The sequence below is a fragment of the Phoenix dactylifera genome, unplaced genomic scaffold (genome assembly GCF_009389715.1).
Source record: "Phoenix dactylifera cultivar Barhee BC4 unplaced genomic scaffold, palm_55x_up_171113_PBpolish2nd_filt_p 000674F, whole genome shotgun sequence".
Taxonomy (NCBI): domain Eukaryota; kingdom Viridiplantae; phylum Streptophyta; class Magnoliopsida; order Arecales; family Arecaceae; genus Phoenix; species Phoenix dactylifera.
The window spans coordinates 28,215-50,830 of record NW_024068061.1 but is presented as its reverse complement, the minus strand read 5'-3'; the positions used below and the strand labels follow the sequence as shown (position 1 = coordinate 50,830).

Below are 22,616 nucleotides of genomic sequence, written 5' to 3'. Positions count from 1 at the left end.
TGGTGTAGTAGAAACAAGCCTTGCTGATTTTCTTTCCTGTGCCCAAATTGCTCAGTGCTATGCTGAAAAACAGGCTCTTGGTGAAGTGAGCTAGGAGCTCTTGGATACTCAAGTGAACCCTGCTGTATGGGAGATCAGCGGGCACATGGTGCTGAAGCAAAAGAAAGATTATGAAGAGGCATCAGAGGACTATGCTTGGAGGCTGCTGGCTGAGGTCCTTGATGATGTTATAGGATTGTCTTTTTTTTCTTTTTTGAGTTGTTTTCCTGTAGAGATAGATCCTGTTGTTCTGGTAATTGCTGTTTATATTTCTGACTTAAGAGTTTTGAGCTGGCTGGGTAATTTGTTGTGCTGCTGAACATCCATTTCGGTGTTTTTCTTTGTTTTGCTGTTCCGCTTCTTTTAGCTGCCCTTACTCCTTCCCCTCCACCTTCCCTTCCTTTTATATATTTCTTTAGTACTTCTTTCCCGTTTCATGGATCAGTAAGATGTATGGCGGATTTCCATGTTGAGAGCGAGCAAGCGAGGTTGTGGCTTAAGTCGGCCCACGACACCGTCGTCGTCGAGAAATGCCACCTTGAGAATGAGGTCTGCTTCTCTCTTCCAAGTTACTATAGATGTGGTTTAGTATTCAAGAACTGCATCATATAAAGATGCTCCATAGTTATTGAGGCTCATCGGAGAAGATAACCAAGTATTTTGTTTGGCATGCAGCTTATGAAACTAAAGGAGAAACTTGCAGAGGCCGAAGTGTCCATGAGGAAGCTCTCCCAAGCAGTGAATGGAGCTTCTGGCTACAACGGTGGCGGCGGCGAGGGTGAGGGCAGCCCTACCTCGTCCTTCTCAACAGTTACTTACCATCCTCTAGTTGGAGAATTTGGGGTGGATGGAGAAGCTGACCTCATGTACATACCAGAGTATAATTTTAGTAACTACATGATGGAGTGGGGTAATCTCTTTGGAATGTAAGAAACCATTATCAGTACTGTCATAATTTCGTGATTAATCCGTGTAAATTATGTCATTTTCGCTATTTTAAGTATTTTGACTGATAGAATCCTTCTCTAGTCATTGAACTTGTAAGTACACTTGAAGTAGGTTCTAATTTGTTGTAATTGTTTGCTCTCAATGTAATTCTAGCTGCAGTAGCTTCCAAAGTTTTATGAGAAAAAGAAGTATATAGTTGTATATCTCTTCTTTTTATTTTTGTAAATTCAAAGCTGGCCGCTTATAAGAACAAAGCTCTGGGTACCCTCCACTGACCATGTTTTAAATCCTTAAGAACAAGTAGGTTACTTTTCTGGTAAACGTTTTGCTTCTAAATGAGAAATAAAAAAAAGAAAGCACTGCGTTCTACATTTTTTTAGTTATTCTTTCTTTTTTTTAAAGTCAAGCTGGCAGCTCATATTAACAAAGTTCTTTTAAACCATATTCTCCTGGCAATGCTCTAACTTTCAGTCCAAACTGCAGTATTTACCATGTTGCTAACATGAGGCCTATGCTGTTTGATGTGGATTTGAAGGTTCAAGCAAGTTATCAAGGTGAGCATGTTCCTCTGGTTTCTCTGATGAGCAGATTGAATGGCAAAGCAATTATAGGACACCCTGTTCAAATTGAAATACTCAAAGAAGAACTGATCCACTTGTTTCTAGAAATCTTTTTGGTCTGGATGAAAATACAGCATGCCCACCCTGTTAGCCTTGGAGGTTGCAATTCTTCTGGTTCATTTATTCATAGTGGTTTTTCACCTTCTGTTACAGCATCCTCCTCTGCTGGAGTTCTTAGGCAGATACCTTGCAGAGTTGAGCTTACTTGACTATGGCTGTGTTCAGTTCTTGCCATCAGTAGCTGCTGCTTCAGCTCTTTTTTGTTGCAAGATTGACTGTTAATCGAAAATCCAACCCTTGGGTAAGAGCATGTTACTCCAAATGTTTATGGTTTCAGTTACAGGGCTTCTTAGTATATATACTGCCTGTCTTTCTTGGATGTGCCCAATTTTCTTGATGCATTTTTCCAGAACAAAATACTTCAACACTGCAGTGATTATAGGCCGTCTGAGCTAAAGTAGTGCATTCATGCCATACATGATTTGCAATTGAACAAGAAAGGATCCTCTTTGTTGGCTATTAGAGAGAAGTACAAGCAGCATAGGGTAGGTTCCTGTCTTCTACCCTGCCATCAGTTTTACTTAGCAGTTGCAAGATTCAAAACCTTAAGTTCAATTTCATTGGGCTGACGAGCACTCTTTTTGTTGAACAGTTAAAGTGTGTATCTGCATTGCTTCCTCCCTCAGAGATTCCTGCGTCATATTTTGAAGACCTCAAAGAATAATTTTCACAAGGAGAATTGTAATGTGCGACCGAAAGAATTGATGCTCCGTGATTAGATAACCTGAAGCTGGAAAATGGATGATTCAAGCGAGATACCTGAAGCTCCTGCAATGTCTTTGAAATTTTCCATCTTACCTTCATACCTTGCTCCGAGGATGCAGACGAGAAACACAGAGGAGATCTTTTGCTCCAGAAGCCATCAAAACTTGCTGGGCATTGTTCCTTCTAACTTAAAAGAAGTAATCAAACTTTGGCATTGACGTCACTAGATTTTATGTATCATAAACCTCGCAACAAGAAGTCTTTTAAGGCATCATTTTTGTATGATTTAGAATCTTTCACTCAATCTCCAAGATGGAATTGTACCCAATCAAGATCCTCCTTTTTATGTTTAAGCATAATAATATGTTAATCCTTGTTCATTGTCTATTTAGATGTTTTATAATTGTCGTCTGAAATTGAGTTGCTGTGTGATAGTTGAGCCTCTTAAGAAGACACCTGTGTCTTTTTCAAGGGACACAGCCTTGGATGGTGAAGATGCTGGTGGTCTTCAATATAGAGACAGAGAAAGCAAACCTCAAGTTCACAACTACCAGAAGTTCGCAACCCATAGGTTTGACTATGCCGACGCTTTTAAGCGTCGGCATAGTCCAAAACAAAATACAGCATGAAGCGTGGGTTGAAGTACGCCGACGCTTTTAAGCGTCGGATTTGTATAAAATGAACGACGCTTAAAAGCGTCGGCATAGTCAAACACAAAATACGGTGGGAAGCGTCGGTTGAAGTACGCCGACGCTTTTAAGCGTCGGGTTTGTATAACGTGAACGACGCTTAAAAGCGTCGGCATAGAGCGACGACGCTTTTTTGACGCGTCGGGTTAAACCCGACCCACGCCCACCTGCCCGACGTCTGACCCACGCTTTGTGATGCGTGGCTGGAAATTCGCCGACGCTTAAAAGCGTCGGGATAGACCAAAAAAAGCGCCAGGAGATATCCTTTCTTTTGTAGTGGAAACAGAGCTTCTTCTACCATCGCATCATCACGCTTCCTTCTCCGACTAAAGACACCAGCCATGCCGTCTTCGTCCTTCTTCACTGTCGTCGTCCACCACTCCATGGAAGGCTGAACCCTTCTCTAGGGTTGGATGCAACCCTAGCAAAGGAAGACGGGTTTTGTTTATTTAATTTCATATTCTTGGAATTGTATAGACATTTTTGTTCTTAATAAATATCCTTTTACCTCATGCTTAAATTATGTGATTTCAAGTATGAAGTCTATAAAAAAGTTTTTCATGATCATTGAAGTAAAAATAAGATAGTTCATGCTTAAGGAAGATGCGATGTCCTATCACCTTAGATTAGGCTAGACATTTCATGCTAACTAAAGATGGATTATGCCTAAATTACTTTTATAAAATTTTATTCAAATGCTTATTAGGTTTGTAGCCGATCTGCATAATAGTCCAAGAATGAAATAAATTACAAATAACCCTTATTCCTGAGTTAGTGGTGAATTCCTTGCCCTATGTTCCCCCAAACTGATATCATTTTAATTGCATTTCTTATTAAATTGCTTAGTTTAATAGTCTTCACAAATTTTCTTTTTCAAATATTTTTTTTTAAGAAAACAACTGTACCCCAATCCCTGTGGATCGATATCCGTAATCACTATTCTACTAGATACGTGCTATTGCGTGGTCTTTAAAGTTGACTATCAAAAAGTCACTACACCTCCTTTCTTAGATTCTAGGGTGAAGAATTGGTCCTTGTCATCCGTCATGTGTCTTGAGCAGCCACTATCCAAGTACCAACGGTGTTTATTGAGCTTGGCCGCAAGACACTCCTATACACAAAGAAATCAAGCAGTCTTAGGTACCCAAGTTTTCTTGGATCCTTCTAGGTTAGCTATGTTAGTTCCTTTTGGAACCCAAACCTTTTTAATCTTTCTTTTAGCTTCTGTTTTTCTATAGTTGCATACATTAGCTTTATGTCCTATTCTATTACAACAAAAATAGATTACATCTTTAGCTTTACTTTCACCGGCTTTTACAAAGAAGTTTTTAAGAAATTTCAGTTTGTTCTTAGGCTTATACCCTAACCCGGCTCTATTAAACACAGCTCTTTGACTTTTAAGAATCATTTCTAGTTTTTCAGAGCTATAGGTAAACTTCTCAACTATAGGCTTGTATTTTTCAACCTCTTTAGTTAATTTCAAGTTTTCTTCATTTAATGATTTAACATTGTTAATTGAATTATCTTTTAAAGTCTGATTACTATTTTTAAGTTCAGAAATTTTCTTAGTTAATCTTTCTTTATCTTTAATTAACGTTTCAGTTCTTTGAGTTAGCAATTGGTTGCTTGTTTTAAGTTCTAAATTTTTTTGATAATAATGTCCTTATTCTTAATCAATTTATCAGTTTTATGAATGTAAGATTGATTAATTAGCTTCAATTCTTTATTTTTAAAGGATATTGTCCTATATTCATCCATTAGCTCATTAAAAACATCATACAATTCTTCAAAAGCAAAATCTAAATGATTTTCAGTACTTACCTCATCCTCGTTGGCCATAAGGCATATGTTGGCCTTCTCTTTTTATTCTTCTTCCGATGATGAGTTATCGGATTCTGTCCAAGTAGTGAAGAGGGCTTTCTTCTTTTGAATCTGCCTCCCTTTTTCAATGTGGGGCAGTCGGCTCTGAAATGATCCAATTTTTTGCACTCATAGCATCTGATTCCCTCACCTTCCTTCTCCTTACCCTTATCCTTGTGGAAGGAGCTTGAAGGAAACCTTTTCTTGTGGAAGGTTTTCTTTCTATTGATGAACTTCCTAAATTTCCTCACAAGAAGTGCCTCTTCTTCATCCTCCTCATTGTCCTCTTCTTCACTACTACTACTACAAGAAGGATCTTTGTTAGAAGAAGTGGACTTGAGGGCAATTATTTTTTTCTTATGGGAGGATTCTTCTTCGCTGTGTTGTTTCATTGTGAGCTCATGTGTCATTAGAGATCCAAGAAGCTCCTCAAGTGGCAGCGTGTTCAAGTCTTTTGCTTCTTGGATTACCGTGACCTTGGCTTCCCATGACCTTGGTGGACAGCGAAGAATCTTCCTGACAAGATCACTGTTAGTATAACTTTTGCCAAGGCTTTTTATGCTGTTGACAATATCAGTAAATCTGGTAAACATGCAAGTAATAATTTCATTAGAATCCATTTTAAGTAGCTCATATTTATGAACTAGAATGTTGATTTTGGATTCTTTGACTTGATTTGTGCCCTCGTGGGTCACTTCAAGTCTATCCCATATCTCTTTTGCAGAAACACAAGTAGAGATTCTGTTGAATTCATTTGGGTCTAAGGCACAATATAGTATGTTCATTGCCTTAGCATTAAGTTATACTTTTCTTCTATCAAATTCATCCCAATCTTTTTCAAGCTTGGGAATGGACACATTATCTATCATATTTGTTGGAATGTGTGGTCCATTTACTATGATGCTCCATACATCATAGTCTTGGCTTGGATGAAGATTCTCATCCTAGCCTTCCAATAGGTATAATTTGTACTATTGAACAATGGTGGCCTATTGGTGAATTGCCCTTCACTAAGGGACGATCCAAATGGGGTTGTCATCTTAATCTTTTACTCTTTTTAAAGATTGGAACACTAATTGATATGAGAGCACCTGCTCTGATACCACTTGTTGCCCAAGGAGACACCTCAAAAGGGGGGGTGAATTGGGTTTTAATTAAATATTGACCAATTAAAAATAAGATGAGTGATTAACTAAATCTATTGCAAGTAAATTAGTTAGATCACTAGATGCAATGAGTGAAGGGAGAGAAAGAGACAACAACCAATACAAACACAGAAAGATTTATAGTGGTTCGGAGCCAACTCTTGCACCTACGTTCACTCCCTAAGCCGCACTTGAGAGTTCACTATAATCTCTAGGATTACAGCTGGTTGTTTTGCAAGCTCACAACCTAGCCTGTTGTTTTCACGAGGTCACAACGAACTCGGGTCGGTTTTGACAGGCTCACCGACTAGAACCACTCGATTGTTTTTTGGGGTTTGCAATCAAATCCAGTTGGTTTTCTCCAGTACACCAACCACAACCTTACACCGTTGGTTTTTTCTTTGGCTCACCAACAAATCTTACAACCCTTGATTCAATCCCCTGATTGAATCAAGGATACAAAATAAGAGTTTAAAGTTCACAAGAAGAAGCTTCTAAAAAAAAGCAAATATGAAACAATATAAGCAAGGTTGAGTTAGAAGCCCTCAAACAGATTTGAGATGAGGAAGTGGGGGCTTCTCGATTTCTGAGTCTCCTCATGACTGAGCCGAAGGATGGAGAACAGTAGGTGGAGCCTTGAATGCGAAGGAAGCCTTTTTGGTTGGAGTTAAATGCACTTCTTCCTTCTTTTGATTGGATTCACTCTACGAAAGCTCTTGGTGGTTGAAACCCTTTAATGTTCAAATGGAATAACTCTCTTCTTGTTTACTATTGTTCACTCTAGCTATTTAAGTGATTTCTTTTGAGAACTAGCCGTTAGAAAGTGATTTGGAGCCGTTCTAACCCGTCTGCACAATCTGACAATGTAACCGTTGGGATCGGAGTCGACTCACGCGATCTGGAGTCGACTCGTCTGTTACTGGAAGTGTATATGATACAACCTGAAGGTTTTACATCTGCAGATGAGTCTAAAGTGTGCAAGCTTCAAAAATCCATTTATGGATTAAAGCAAGCTTCACGGAGTTGGAATATACGTTTTGATAAGGTAATCAAAACATATGGCTTCATTAAAAATGAAGAGGAACCTTGCATTTATAAATGGGCAAATGGTTCAGTTATTATATTCCTTATTTTGTATGTGGATGACATTCTTTTAATCGGAAATGACATTCCTGCATTACAAGGAATAAAGGTTTGGCTATCATCTCAATTTGCCATGAAGGATTTGGGAGAAGCATCTTACATCCTAGGGATGAAGATCTATAGAGATAGATCTAGAAGATTGCTTGGATTATCCCAATCCACATACATTGATACTATACTGAAGAGGTTCAGTATGATTAATTCCAAGAAAGGCTATCTTCCGATGGGCCATGGAATTAACCTCTCTAAAAGGGATTGTCCGACAACCCCTCAAGAAAGAGAGAGTATGGATAGAATTCCATATGCTTCGGCAGTGGGATCTATAATGTATGCCATGACATGTACTAGACCAGACGTGGCATACTCACTAGGAGTAGTGAGCAGATACCAGTCTGATCCAGGTAGCAACCACTGGAAGGTTGTAAAAACCATCCTTAAGTATTTGAGAAATACTAAAGATCAGTGGCTTGTCTATGGTGATTCTGACTTAAAACTTGAGGGATATACTGATTCAAGTTTTCAGTCAGATCAAGATGATAGCAAGAGCGTGTCAGGATATATCTTCACTCTTAAGGGTGGGGCCATCTGCTGGAAGAGTTTCAAGCAGCATACAGTGGCAGATTCTACATGTGAAGCAGAATATATCGCAGCATCTGATGCCGCCAAGGAAGCTATATGGTTGCGGAAGTTCATCACCGAGCTTGGAGTGACACCCTCCATTGATGGTCCAGTGCCTGTATTTTGTGACAATACTGGGGCCATAGCTCAAGCAAGAGAACCCAAAGCACATCAGCGGACCAAGCATATTCTACGTCGCTACCACCTGGTTCGAGAGATCATCGATCGAGGTGATATTGATCTTCAGAAGATTGACACAAAAAAAAATCTGGCTGACCCATTTACCAAAGTCCTCGGCATCAAAGAGTTCGACGAACACAAGTCGAAGATGGGTATTAGATACTGTGCCGATTGGCATTAGGCTAAGTGGGAGTTGTTGGAATTTGTATCCTAAATGTCAATCGTCAGCATATTGATGATTGAATTTTGTAAATGAATTGACAAATTAATAAAGTGTTATTTGGCATTATTCATCATTTCATCTTCAAATGAACTCTTATATGATGAAGTCCTTAGGACTAATGTTATGATAAAGGAGGATTTATCTTTGAGTCCTTAAACTTGTTTGCGACGAAATGATATGTTGTTATTAGGACGACAACATTATCGAGATTAGGTCGTTGTGTGACATATACGTTGGTTGTCCTCTTAACCAAGGAGTGTGGAGACACTGGTATGCCACACAAGTGAAGTGTAGAAGTACATTTCACTAAACGTGACCAATTCCGGAACGCTCTACTGTCGAGAGATGTTCCGAGTGGATATGGGTATAAGTTTGGCCCTCTGACCTGAGACCGCAACCTGTGACTAGCAAGCAACTCACTGTACTTTGGTACCGGACTACCTGAATTTCTAATTCAGTGACGGAAGGTCACTGGGTGCAGTCAAGTACTTGCGTAGTCAGTTGTAAGTCAAGATGGAATTGACCCCTCCTGAAAACAGGAGATAATGTCTTGTGATTAATTTAGCAAAATCTTGGCCAGGGTAATCCCAGTGAGGAGTCACGGGATATCTAAAGTTAATCACATAATGGATGTACTAATTATAGGTTGACAGTGAGCTCTAAGTCATCCTGGCATTAGGAGTCAAAGGGATTGAATTATACAGTAACCATAGTCAGGGTTCCAGAATATTTGCTTCGCATATATTCGACCTATCCGGACGTCGGGTACCATTGCTAGATGGTCACATCGATTAGTGTAGAAAATTGTTCCTATACTACCGGCTTAGGTTCGAACCTATGAGGTCACACGCATAGAAGATTCCTGATTGATCAAGAAAGCTGGTGAATGATTAAGAATCATTCAGGGGTAATTTGGTCAATTTGATTGGCAAATTATCTTATAAAATAATTAAAGTAATTATTGAAGGATTAATTAGCAATTAAATTACTAATAAACTCAATTTGATTGAGTAATTGTGCTAAGAATGAGCCAAATTGAATTGGATTCAAGTTTGGGCTCAATCAGGGTTTTGACCTGATTGGATTAGGTCAGAACCAAAAAGGACTTAAGCTGATCAAATTAATTTTAAATTAATTTGTTCTTAAATAAACCAAAATTATTGCATGGCACATGAACCCATTGCTTGACACATGGCGACATTGTTTGTTATTTGAATTTAAATTCAAACATTAAGCAATGTGTTAAATGATTTTAATCACTCAAACCATCAGCCAAGGTGGCGTCTGAGTTTTTGAATGGATTAAATTCGAATTTCAAGAGGTGATTTCGAAATTAGGAAGTATTTTACCTTGCCGCATGGATTTCAAATTCCTTCCCTCTTGCACATGTGTTTAAAATTTGAATTTAAATCAGATTTGGTTGAGATCTGATTTGGGTTGTTCCTATTCCTTTGCATGTGCCAACTAAAGAGGTTTTCTGAAAATAAATTTCAAATTTTGAATGAAAATTCGGAGGCCATTAAAAGGGGTCAAACATGGGCACCAAAAATACATCAATTGCAGCCTTCTTCCTCACCCGCCTCCTCCTCCTCTTCTTCTCCATTTTAGATAGGGTTTTCAAGGTGAATATCTAGAAGATTCAAGATCAGATCTGAGTCCTCTACTTTTCTTACAAACCTCATCTCTATCTGCTTCAAGACGATTGATCAAGAGTTGATTGAATCCCGGCGGGCAGATTTCAGCTTTCAAGTGTTCTGCAGCTGCTAGCACTGTTGCGGAAGAAGATCCTTCAGGACTTCGCGTGTACTTCTCGTAGAGGCCATTCGTGTGCGTGGCTGCGAAGTCAAGAATCAGATTCACAACTTTCATCCATCATAAAAGGTATTAATCTAGCATTAATCATTTATTATGGTGTCAAGGTCTAGGTCCAATTCCCCGAGGTTTTACCCTCTTTTGGGGCTCCTCATGGAGATATCTCCAGAATCCATTCGATGGATATTCGGAGATTAATTGGAATAGAGTTCTTAAGTTTCAGATCTGATAGTTAATCATGCATAAAAGTTTTAGCATAATTGTTTAAACGATTCCGGCATAATCCTATGTGTTCTTAAGGTGCTGATTTCTAGATTTGATCTTGTAAGCATGCATGAATTAAATTGTTTGATTCGGTTTTTCCGCTGCGTTTTAAAAACTTAAAAAAGAACTACGTATGGCTTGATCCCCTTTATGAAGGGGTACGTAGGCAACCCGATCAGGTTCAGCCATGGTTTTAAAAAAAAAAAAAAATTCAGCATGCTAAACACCGAAGAACCTAGGATTCACTTTCAGTGGTATCAGAGCCAGGTTTATGTTTAAACTTTTATGTTTTAATTCTTGCAATTAAATCTGAAATCATTAACATGTTTAGATTAGATCTAAAGTGCTTTTTATGATTGATTTAATTGCTGATTATGCATGATTAAGTAGATCTGAAATTTTGGATGCATATGATGCATGTTTGTGTTAGGATTAGTAACATGAATAAATCTGAAATCATAATATTGTTTAGATTAGATCTAAATAAAGTTTATGATTCATATGATCTTTGATTTTAATGAACAAATCAGATCTGAAAATAAAAGTGAAAAAACAAATACATAAGATGTATGTTGTTTGTATTAATTCATGTTGTTATGTATATGTGATGCATGAACATAAAACATAATGACTTAAACATGAATTAAATCTGATTACATGTGATTAATTACAAAAACTCAGATCTGAAAATGTGTTTTAAGAACTGAAAGATTGTAATTAATATGTAATTAAAAAGAAATATGCAATGATCAAAACTTTCATAAGTCTAAACTTAATTGAGAATTAAGTGTTATGAAATAGAATTGTAACTCAATTAATTGACATTGCATAATTCTTTGGGCATATGGGTTAGCTTGAATCAAGTTCTTAGGATTGGGTTAGACCTAAGGTTAGAATCAAACATGGTCTAATTAGAGTTAATTGATCAAATCTAATTAAGTAGTAACTAGATTAGGTCAAGGAAACTCTAGGTTAAATACAATAGTTGTAGATTGATCAATTCCATGTCTTTGATTAGACCAAGATGGAACTTGATTTAGGCTCAGAGGTGTAGCCCGAGTCATTTGAGTAATCAAATCGAAATTGATTAACCAGTCGGTGTCTAAGGTAAGTTTGGCAGTTTTGACCGGTGGTTTTTAATTGGGAGCTACTCGCACTGATTCGTCTTTGTCGAGTTAATGGCATATCCCTTCCACCGATCTCACTTACCTGGCCGACATGGTCAATCACATTTTGATTGGATCACTTAATGATTCGAGTTAGCCCATGCCTTAAGGAAAATCAGTATGACTGATTTAGGTGTCTCCTTAACCGGTTTGAGTCTAATCTGATTTGGTGAAGTCAGTGGGAGAAATTAGACTAACCGGATCTTCTCATCTATCCTAATTATAAAATCCTCTAAAATTATTAGGTCCTTAAAATGAAATGGTTATGGAGATAACTAGGTCATAGCCTCCCATTAAGTTGGGTGATAATGGGTCCAATATTTTGATAATTATTGGAGGCGCCACACGCCTGGTACTTATCAAGCATTAGAATTGTCATTCAATATATGATAAGTTAAGTGTACCTTCAATAGGCGGTCAGGTGAGCCGAGCCACACTCGGGGCTTGGTCGTCTATTAGTTGATTAGACTTAACCCTATCATTTAATGGTTGGATCTGACTAGGGTATTCGGTGGAGGCGCCACACGCCTGCCGGAAAACCTAGGGCAAAATCATCACTAGAAGTTGCTTGGTGAAGCAATTGGTTAAGAACCTACCAATAGGTGCATATGGGTTGGCCGAGCCACACTCGGGCCTATATGGGATCTATTGGGTTCTAGTGCCCACTAAAGAATTAGGAGTAATTTTTCGAATTAGAGGTAGAGGCTACCAATTTGTATAAAATAGTGGAAATATCTTTAGACTAAAGTCCAAGTCTACTGTGTTTAGTCAATTCATATACTAATAGCCAAATTTTCTTTTTATGCAGAAATGGCCACTAATTTATCACTTCGCTCATTGTTGGACAATGACAAGTTGACTGGTCCAAATTTCAATAATTGGCATAGGAAACTGAAAATAGTGCTAGAGCATGAGAGGATCCTTTATGTGATAACGGATCAAGCACCTGAGCAGCCCGCTGCTAATGCATCAAGATCGGCCAGAGACACTTATCAGAAGTGGCTCAGTGACCGGATCACTGTTCGATGCATCATGTTGGCAGCAATGAGTGATGAGTTTAGTAGGCGTTTTGAGAATACGCAACCGGAAGATATCATTCAAATGTTGAATGAATCATTCGGCATTCCTGACGACGTTGAGAGGCACAAAACTAGTTGTGCCATCTTCAGCGCCCGAATGAAAGATGGGACCTCAGTAACTGATCATGTACTGTACATGATTGAGTTGATCGAGCGTCTAAGCTCTCTTGGCTTTTCCCTTCATGATCAATTGGGGAAGGATGCCATATTAAACTCATTGCCTGGATCATACCGTCCTTTTCTCACTCATTTTCGTATGACGAAACCTGTAGTGAATTATCACCAATTGTTGGGGTTACTACAGACGTTTGAGAATGATCACCAACTTCTTAAGAAGACGGTGAATTTAGTGGGAGGTTCATCCAAGGGTCGCTCCTTTAAGAAAGGGAAAAAAAAAATAAAATCCAAAAGAAATAGGTGCACCATGCTCAGCCTAGTCAGAAAAAGAATAAAAAGGCTGATCAGAGCAAGGCGGAGTGCTTCTTCTGCAAGAAGCAAGGACATTGGAAGAGGAACTGTCCTCTTTACATTGCATCCCTCGATCCGAACCGGCCTAAGAAAAGTGGGCAATCAGTTGCCAATCAAGGTACTTATATGATAACACCTTGCAATTTTTCTATTTGTGATAATTCGACCTGGGTATTGGATACCGGTAGTCCTTTTAATATTTGCAATTCGTTGCAGGGGCTACAAGTCAGTAAGAGGTTTGAAGAAGGAGAAAGGTTCCTGAATGTTGGAGATGGAAGACCAGTTCCAGTTCTAGCTTTAGGAATTCTTAAACTTGAATTCAGCTCTCATGTAAATGTCCTTAGTGATTGTCACTATTGTCCAAGTTTTCTATTGAATATCATTTCTGTAGGCCTTTTGGCCAAAAATGGTTATGAAATATCAATAAAAAAGGATTATTGCAATGTCATTTGGAATGGTGTTGTTGTAATGAATGGAATTCTGAGTAATGGCATTTACATTTTGTCACAGCCTGTTCATGTAATGTATAAATCCAATAAGCGCCCTAGAATAGATAATGTCACGGATGTCTACCTTTGGCATCATAGGCTAGGTCATATTAACAAGAATAGGATGAACAGGTTAAGTAAAGAGGGAATCCTTGATGTTAATGATTGTGAATCATTGACAACCTGTGAATAATGTCTTCTTGGTAAAATGACCAAATCACCTTTTACCGGAAAAGGTGAACGAGCCAGTGATTTATTGACCCTTGTACATTCTGATGTATGTGGGCCAATGAGCACAGATGCTAGAGGTGGGTATTCATATTTCATTACGTTTACAGACGACCTTTCTAGGTATGGTTATGTCTATTTAATGAGACATAAATCTGAATCATTTGAAATGTTCAAATTATATCGTAATGAAGTAGAAAAACAAACTGGAAAGAGTATTAAAACTCTTCGATCAGATCGAGGAGGTGAATACCTCTCCAGTGAATTTTTGACATATCTAGGAGAAAATGGGATTCTCTCCCCAATGGACTCCTCCTAGTACACCACAATATAATGGTGTGTCAGAAAGGAGAAATCGAACTCTGTTAGACATGGTTCGATCCATGATGGGTTTGCTAATCTGCCCATATCCTTTTGGGGATATGCTCTTGAGTCAGCCTGCTATATTCTAAATAAGGTTCCAAGTAAGTCTGTAAATAAAACACCACATGAGATGTGGACTGGACGTAAGCCGATGCTCTCTCACCTTAGTGAGGATGATAGTGTTATTTTGATGATTAACAAGCAATTATCTAGAGTATGCTATAAGTTAAATTGATACTTCATTTATAAGTTCATTACTCTCAGTATATTTGGTTAATTGAAAATAGATACATGACCTTGTTCATTTGAATGAATCTAACCTTGAGAATGCAGCAAAGTGTGGATTGAGTCGACCCAAAGGTTGATTGGGGTCAACCCCGGCACATCAAGAAATCATTTGGCACACTCCTGCAAAAATGGCACAAATGAACAGTGAGTTGGGTCGACCCAAGGTAAGCATGAGTCGACCCAACCTTGAAGAACCTCAAAAACATAACTGAAGAATGCTCTCTGGATTTACTGAGAGGGTCGACCCAAACAGTGGTTGAGTCGACCCAAGCTTGAGTCGACCCAAACCCTGAGAGGGTCGACCCAAAGGCAAGACAGAAAGACAGACAGAAATTGGTTCTCTGGAATTACTGAGAGGGTCGACCCAAGAAGAAGTTGAGTCGACCCAAAGAATGGTTGGGTCGACCCATGGGAAGGAAGGCTGAAATTGAGGTTTCTGTGGTTTCTGAGAGGGTCGACCCAAGGAATGTTTGAGTCGACCCAAGGCAAAGTTGGGTCGACCCAAGGACAGGTTGAGCCGACCCAAACACGGGCTGAACAGTAACGGCTAGTTCTGCAGATGTACTTTTTGTCCTTCCCAAGGTTAGTAACGGCTAGTTTTTGAATTCTAACCATTGGGGCTTGACCAAAGAAGGTGGGAAGCTATTTAAAGGGGCACTATTCATCAGAGAGAATAACTTTTGAGTTGAATATCAAAGAGTACCCAAGAATACAAAAGTGCCCTAATCTTCTTCATCAAGAGCTTCATTCAAGAATCAAAGAAAGGGATTGAGCAGATTCAAAGAGGCATCAAAGAGCTCCATCCCCTTTAAAGAGTGAAGCATCCTTGACAAAGAAGAGCAAAGCGACTTCAAAGCGATAAATACTTTCTAACTCTTCCTTGTAGCTTATATTGTTTCATATGCTCATTTAGGAGTTTGAATCTTTCCTTTTGTTAATTAAACACTTTGTAAAGGTTCGTTGGTGAGCCCGCAAAACCAACAAAGGTTTTTGGTGAACCCGAAAAACCAAAGTGTAAAGGTTAGTTGGTGAGCCCGCAAAACCAACAAAGGTTTTTGGTGAACCCGGAAAACCAAGTGTATAGGTTCGTTGGTGAGCCCGTAAAACCAACAAAGGTTTTTGGATTGTGAGCCCGGAAAACAATCCAACTGTAATCCGCGGGATTATAGTGAATTCCCAAGGGGTCGCTTGGGGAGTGGACGTAGGTGCTAAGGAGAGCACCGAACCACTATATATTGTTGTGTTTGTGTTGTGCTTGTGTTTTCATTTACTCTTGCATCATCTTCTACTCTTGCGTTAGTTTAACTCACTCAAATAGCTTAAGAAAGCATCCACCGCACTTAATTAAGAAAACGTTTAAAGCATCAAAAAAAAAGGAAGAAGAAACCAATTCACCCCCCCTCTTGGCTTGTCACCTTGGGCAACAAGTGGTATCAGAGCTAGGTGCTCTAATAGTGCTCATTGATCTAACAATCAAGAGTTAAAGATTATGACAACCCAAGTGGGATGTGCAATGAGTGAGGGGCAATCCACAAATAGACCACCTCTATTTAATGGCACAAACTACACATATTGGAAAGCTAGAATGAGGATATTCATTCAAGCTTCGGACTATGAACTGTGGCAAATCATCACTAGAGGACCTCACATACCCACACTTAACATAGATGGCACTATCATACCCAAACCAGAAATGGATTGGAATGAAAGTGATAGAAGATTAGCACAGTTAAATGCAAAAGCTGTAAATACACTTTACTGCTCTTTAGATGTAAATGAATTTAATAGAATATCCACTTGCACCACCGCCAAAGAAATTTGGGATAGACTTGAGGTCACACATGAAGGGACCAATCAAGTTAAGGAGTCCAAGATAAACATATTAGTACACAAGTATGAACTGTTTAAAATGGAATCTACTGAGTCCATAACTGATATGTTTACTCGTTTTACTGATATTATAAATGGGCTTAAAAGTTTAGGAAAGTCTTATTCTAACTCTGATTTGGTGCGTAAAATTCTCAGGTCTCTACCAAGGAATTGGGAGGCCAAGGTAACCGCTATTCAAGAGGCAAAGTGTAACAACCCCAAAATTTTTTTTTTTATAAAAAGGGATAGAATAGTCCTTTAAAATTAATATAAGGGGTAAAATAGGAAAGAATCAAAAGATAATGGCATAGTTGTAGATGCATTGAAGTGGTAAGGGTAAAATTGGAAGGAATCAAAAGTTAATGGCATAACGGTAGATATGTTGAAGTGTTAGGGGCAAAATGGGAATTTAATAATATTAAACAAAGGGTGAATAGTGTTTTGATGTGATTTAATTGGAGGGTTTGAGCTGGTGAAACCGAGAGAAAGAGGGAGGGGGTTCTCAGGCGTGAAACAGAGGAAAGAAAGAAAGAAAAGAAAAGAAGAAGAAGAAGAAAGAAGAAGAGGAAGGGGATTCAAGGAGGAAAGAGATTCCGGTTGCACTTCCAGCTGAAGGGAAAAACGTAGATCTCCTTCCCCTCTACGCAAGGACCTCGATTTCCAAAAAGAAAAAGGTAAATATCCGTCCCTATCTAGTCTTTTGATGACATTAGGCTATACAAAGGGTGGATATAGTCTAGAGGGGTCGGATAAGGGTTGTAGAGGTGGTTAAAAGAGGAAGAATCGGATTTTAACAAATTTTTCCGGCACTACGGAAAAACTGTGTCGAAGTCCCAACTTCGGCGAATTATTTAGGGGGTCAAACGGCCTCCGATGATGATGCATGTTATCTCTTTGGAATTCTCTATGAGTGTAGAATGTTAGGTAAAAATTTCATCAAATTTGGAGTCCTGAAAGTGGATCAAAACCGGGATGAAGTAACCCACTGTCAGTTTGGGTTACTGTTCATCCGGTGGAAAATAAGGGATTTCATGCCATAATAGGGTATTAAGCCTAGATTAGGCTAAGGGAGACCTTGTACTCGTGCAAGGGAGTCCCTAATACACATAAATGATGAGTTAATTAATAGAAAAAGAAAAAGAGAAAGAAAAGAAAAGATTTAGGAAACGGGGGAGTTGAATCAATTAAAGTTCCCTATATTATAATTGGCACGTAGATTATAGCCCTTGATACAAGACTAAATGTATTGTAAATGCATGTCACAGTTGGGCAAGAAGCTAGGGAACAAGAGGAAGAAGTTCCCCACTGCCTGCTGTAGATTTTTGGAGGCGTATCAGGGCTGTGCCAGATTGACAGGTGAGTGGGAGTCATGTACTTTGCACTATGAGCATTCTTAATTCATTTTCATGAATGTCGCCAAGTGTGAATTGATTCCACTTGAGCATATTGATTGATATTGTAGTAGATTCCTCTATAATCTTGATTCTCCATGCTTGATTATTCTGTACATGCATGTGAGGGAACATTGAGAGGAATTACGAGGGGTTGATGAGTAATCAAATTGATTCCGAATTGTGAAATGACTTCTTTTGTAAATTGATTTCATTTCCTCTATTTCAAAGACTTGTAGAGCCCTTCTCATGGTATATTGAGTTGCATTGTACTCCCGTGATTCCTCACTCCCAACCCTGATGTTAGTTTATGATTGGGTCATGATCGAGTGAGTGGTAATCTTGATTATACTCCTTTTTAGTAGAGTATTGGGAGGGTGCATTATGGCATTTATGCATGGCTTGGCAGTATCTGCAGGACACCTATAGTCGATGGGGGTTGAACATCGGCCTTTGTGCACATAGTAGCCTTCTGGGTGGGCGGAGCCCAGTCCCTTCCTAGGGGGGGACACGGCCCTAGGCGTAGGATCGGCCGGTCCTACGACTTATATTCTGCTTGCCGCCGGGCATAGTAAGACCCCGCGAGGTGCAGTATGGCTTTCCGCGGATGTAGAATTCCCGCGAGGTGCCGTTTAGTATGTAGATGTGAGATGGATTTCTGTTCTGGATACTGGCCAGCATTTATATGATCAGTGTGGTGTCTTATCCTGCATATGCATGTGACAGTAGGGAGTTGTTGCTGGTTCGCCTGGGGCGTAAAACCCACCTTCCGACAGCTGTCTAGTGATGATTTACATATTGGTGTGGTGTCATATTCGATGTATGCATATGGCAGTAGGGAGTTGTTGCTGGTTCGCCTGGGGCGTAAAACCCACCTCCCGATAGCTGTCTTGTTGATGATTCAGCCTATTGACACCTGATTTATATGATTCAGTACTATGACCTGTTGAACATATTCATGAGTAGCATATATGTTGACTTGATTATTCCATATATGCTTCAGATGAGTTGATATTGATTGTGGTGATATTGATGATTTACTCCATATTCTTTATGTTGAGTTCATGTTCATCTTGTTATTGATCTTGAGATTTCATCTCGAGCCATGATTATATTCTGTCTCATGTGCATAGTACTCTCTACTCCACTCACTGAGTATTTATATACTCACTCCCCAGTTTGGTGTTTTTGATTGCAGGGCAGGTATTGTATAGAGAGGAGCAGGATTAGTGGTTGCCTGCTAGCTGTGCCGCTCCATAGTATAGTATAATGTAGATAGTGGTTTATACCTTTTGGTGTATTATAAACCTTCTATTGTATATAGTGCATAGTTACAGTCATAGATCCTGTTGTGGATATGGGTTGACCATGGATGGATTAGGAAGCAGGTATATATATATGTGTGTGCAGATCAGTGGTGTGCCTGTGATAATGTATTGCTATATATTGTCCAGGTTTATTATGTGACAGATTATGTGATTGCTGCTCTGACAGGTAGTGTGTTGTATGTATTGAGATAATCCTGACAGGTCACTATAGAAAAAGTGATCATTTTGTGCATGTATCATGCCAAATTTTTCAAGATTTATTGATGATTGATAGGTAGTAGGGTTCTACGTGGTGGCTGGTGGCCTTATGCCTACCCGCACCCTAGGACCGTCGCGGCGGCCCGCCGGGAACGGGGCGGGGGTCGTGACAAAGCTTGGTATCAGAGCAAAGGTTAAATAAGAGTCCTGTCAGAGCAATAGGATGAGTCAGGATTAAGTATAGGATTATACTATGGAGCATAGGATTTTTCTGTATGTTATTTTATGAGTCATTTACAACTCAGTAAAATATATCATGACTCAGTGTGTAACGACCATCCTCTCTTTTTGACTTTTTTAGAGAGATATAAAGAATACCTCCAAGGAGAGGACCTGCTCGTCCTGGAAGGAGGATGGAGCCAGATATAGCATTGGATGCGGGTTCTGCACATGTCGAGCCCCAAAGAGAAAAACCTCCTCCTGCTGATAGACGGAGGGTTGATGATCAAGGAGATGTAGGAAGTAGAGATGCATTGATGGAACAGTTACTGGCGGAGAATCAGGCTCTGAGGGAGCAGATTGCTCGGGGGAAATCTCCTGCCCCGTCAGTAGTATCCATCTCACCTCCTGTACGTGTGCCAAGAAGTTTGGCCAGGCGAGCTCTAGATGATGAGGGGATTACTGTACAGGAATTTCTGAGGCTCAGAACCCCGGAGTTTAAGGGGAAGAAGGTGAAGATCCTCAGAGATTTCTGGAGGAGACTGAAAAGATGATACGGAGACTGCCCTGTTCTGATGCAAGAGCAGATACAGTCACCCCTTTGAGTAATCAGGTAATTTACCCTTTTAAATTCGAGGACGAATTTAATATAAGGGGGGGAGGATGTAACAACCCCAAAATTTTTTTTTTTATAAAAAGGGATAGAATAGTCCTTTAAAATTAATATAAGGGGTAAAATAGGAAAGAATCAAAAGATAATGGCATAGTTGTAGATGCATTGAAGTGGTAAGGGTAAAATTGGAAGGAATCAAAAGTTAATGGCATAACGGTAGATATGTTGAAGTGTTAGGGGCAAAATGGGAATTTAATAATATTAAACAAGGGTGAATAGTGTTTTGATGTGATTTAATTGGAGGGTTTGAGCTGGTGAAACCGAGAGAAAGAGGGAGGGGGTTCTCAGGCGTGAAACAGAGGAAAGAAAGAAAGAAAAAGAAAAGAAGAAGAAGAAGAAAGAAGAAGAGGAAGGGGATTCAAGGAGGAAAGAGATTCCGGTTGCACTTCCAGCTGAAGGGAAAAACGTAGATCTCCTTCCCCTCTACGCAAGGACCTCGATTTCCAAAAAGAAAAAGGTAAATATCCGTCCCTATCTAGTCTTTTGATGACATTAGGCTATACAAAGGGTGGATATAGTCTAGAGGGGTCGGATAAGGGTTGTAGAGGTGGTTAAAAGAGGAAGAATCGGATTTTAACAAATTTTTCCGGCACTACGGAAAAACTGTGTCGAAGTCCCAACTTCGGCGAATTATTTAGGGGGTCAAACGGCCTCCGATGATGATGCATGTTATCTCTTTGGAATTCTCTATGAGTGTAGAATGTTAGGTAAAAATTTCATCAAATTTGGAGTCCTGAAAGTGGATCAAAACCGGGATGAAGTAACCCACTGTCAGTTTGGGTTACTGTTCATCCGGTGGAAAATAAGGGATTTCATGCCATAATAGGGTATTAAGCCTAGATTAGGCTAAGGGAGACCTTGTACTCGTGCAAGGGAGTCCCTAATACACATAAATGATGAGTTAATTAATAGAAAAAGAAAAAAGAGAAAGAAAGAAAAGATTTAGGAAACGGGGGAGTTGAATCAATTAAAGTTCCCTATATTATAATTGGCACGTAGATTATAGCCCTTGATACAAGACTAAATGTATTGTAATGCATGTCACAGTTGGGCAAGAAGCTAGGGAACAAGAGGAAGAAGTTCCCCACTGCCTGCTGTAGATTTTTGGAGGCGTATCAGGGCTGTGCCAGATTGACAGGTGAGTGGGAGTCATGTACTTTGCACTATGAGCATTCTTAATTCATTTTCATGAATGTCGCCAAGTGTGAATTGATTCCACTTGAGCATATTGATTGATATTGTAGTAGATTCCTCTATAATCTTGATTCTCCATGCTTGATTATTCTGTACATGCATGTGAGGGAACATTGAGAGGAATTACGAGGGGTTGATGAGTAATCAAATTGATTCCGAATTGTGAAATGACTTCTTTTGTAAATTGATTTCATTTCCTCTATTTCAAAGACTTGTAGAGCCCTTCTCATGGTATATTGAGTTGCATTGTACTCCCGTGATTCCTCACTCCCAACCCTGATGTTAGTTTATGATTGGGTCATGATCGAGTGAGTGGTAATCTTGATTATACTCCTTTTTAGTAGAGTATTGGGAGGGTGCATTATGGCATTTATGCATGGCTTGGCAGTATCTGCAGGACACCTATAGTCGATGGGGGTTGAACATCGGCCTTTGTGCACATAGTAGCCTTCTGGGTGGGCGGAGCCCAGTCCCTTCCTAGGGGGGGACACGGCCCTAGGCGTAGGATCGGCCGGTCCTACGACTTATATTCTGCTTGCCGCCGGGCATAGTAAGACCCCGCGAGGTGCAGTATGGCTTTCCGCGGATGTAGAATTCCCGCGAGGTGCCGTTTAGTATGTAGATGTGAGATGGATTTCTGTTCTGGATACTGGCCAGCATTTATATGATCAGTGTGGTGTCTTATCCTGCATATGCATGTGACAGTAGGGAGTTGTTGCTGGTTCGCCTGGGGCGTAAAACCCACCTTCCGACAGCTGTCTAGTGATGATTTACATATTGGTGTGGTGTCATATTCGATGTATGCATATGGCAGTAGGGAGTTGTTGCTGGTTCGCCTGGGGCGTAAAACCCACCTCCCGATAGCTGTCTTGTTGATGATTCAGCCTATTGACACCTGATTTATATGATTCAGTACTATGACCTGTTGAACATATTCATGAGTAGCATATATGTTGACTTGATTATTCCATATATGCTTCAGATGAGTTGATATTGATTGTGGTGATATTGATGATTTACTCCATATTCTTTATGTTGAGTTCATGTTCATCTTGTTATTGATCTTGAGATTTCATCTCGAGCCATGATTATATTCTGTCTCATGTGCATAGTACTCTCTACTCCACTCACTGAGTATTTATATACTCACTCCCCAGTTTGGTGTTTTTGATTGCAGGGCAGGTATTGTATAGAGAGGAGCAGGATTAGTGGTTGCCTGCTAGCTGTGCCGCTCCATAGTATAGTATAATGTAGATAGTGGTTTATACCTTTTGGTGTATTATAAACCTTCTATTGTATATAGTGCATAGTTACAGTCATAGATCCTGTTGTGGATATGGGTTGACCATGGATGGATT

The 22,616-nt window shown here is 39.5% G+C and overlaps 1 long non-coding RNA gene across 1 annotated transcript; it reads left to right on the top strand.

The window, feature by feature from the left end:
* Positions 1 to 533: 533 nt before the first annotated feature.
* LOC120106882 lies at positions 534 to 1,006 on the top strand. Its single transcript, XR_005508874.1, has 2 exons — positions 534 to 588; positions 715 to 1,006. It is a non-coding gene; the product is annotated as an uncharacterized LOC120106882 (long non-coding RNA).
* The last annotated feature ends 21,610 nt before the right edge of the window (positions 1,007 to 22,616 follow it).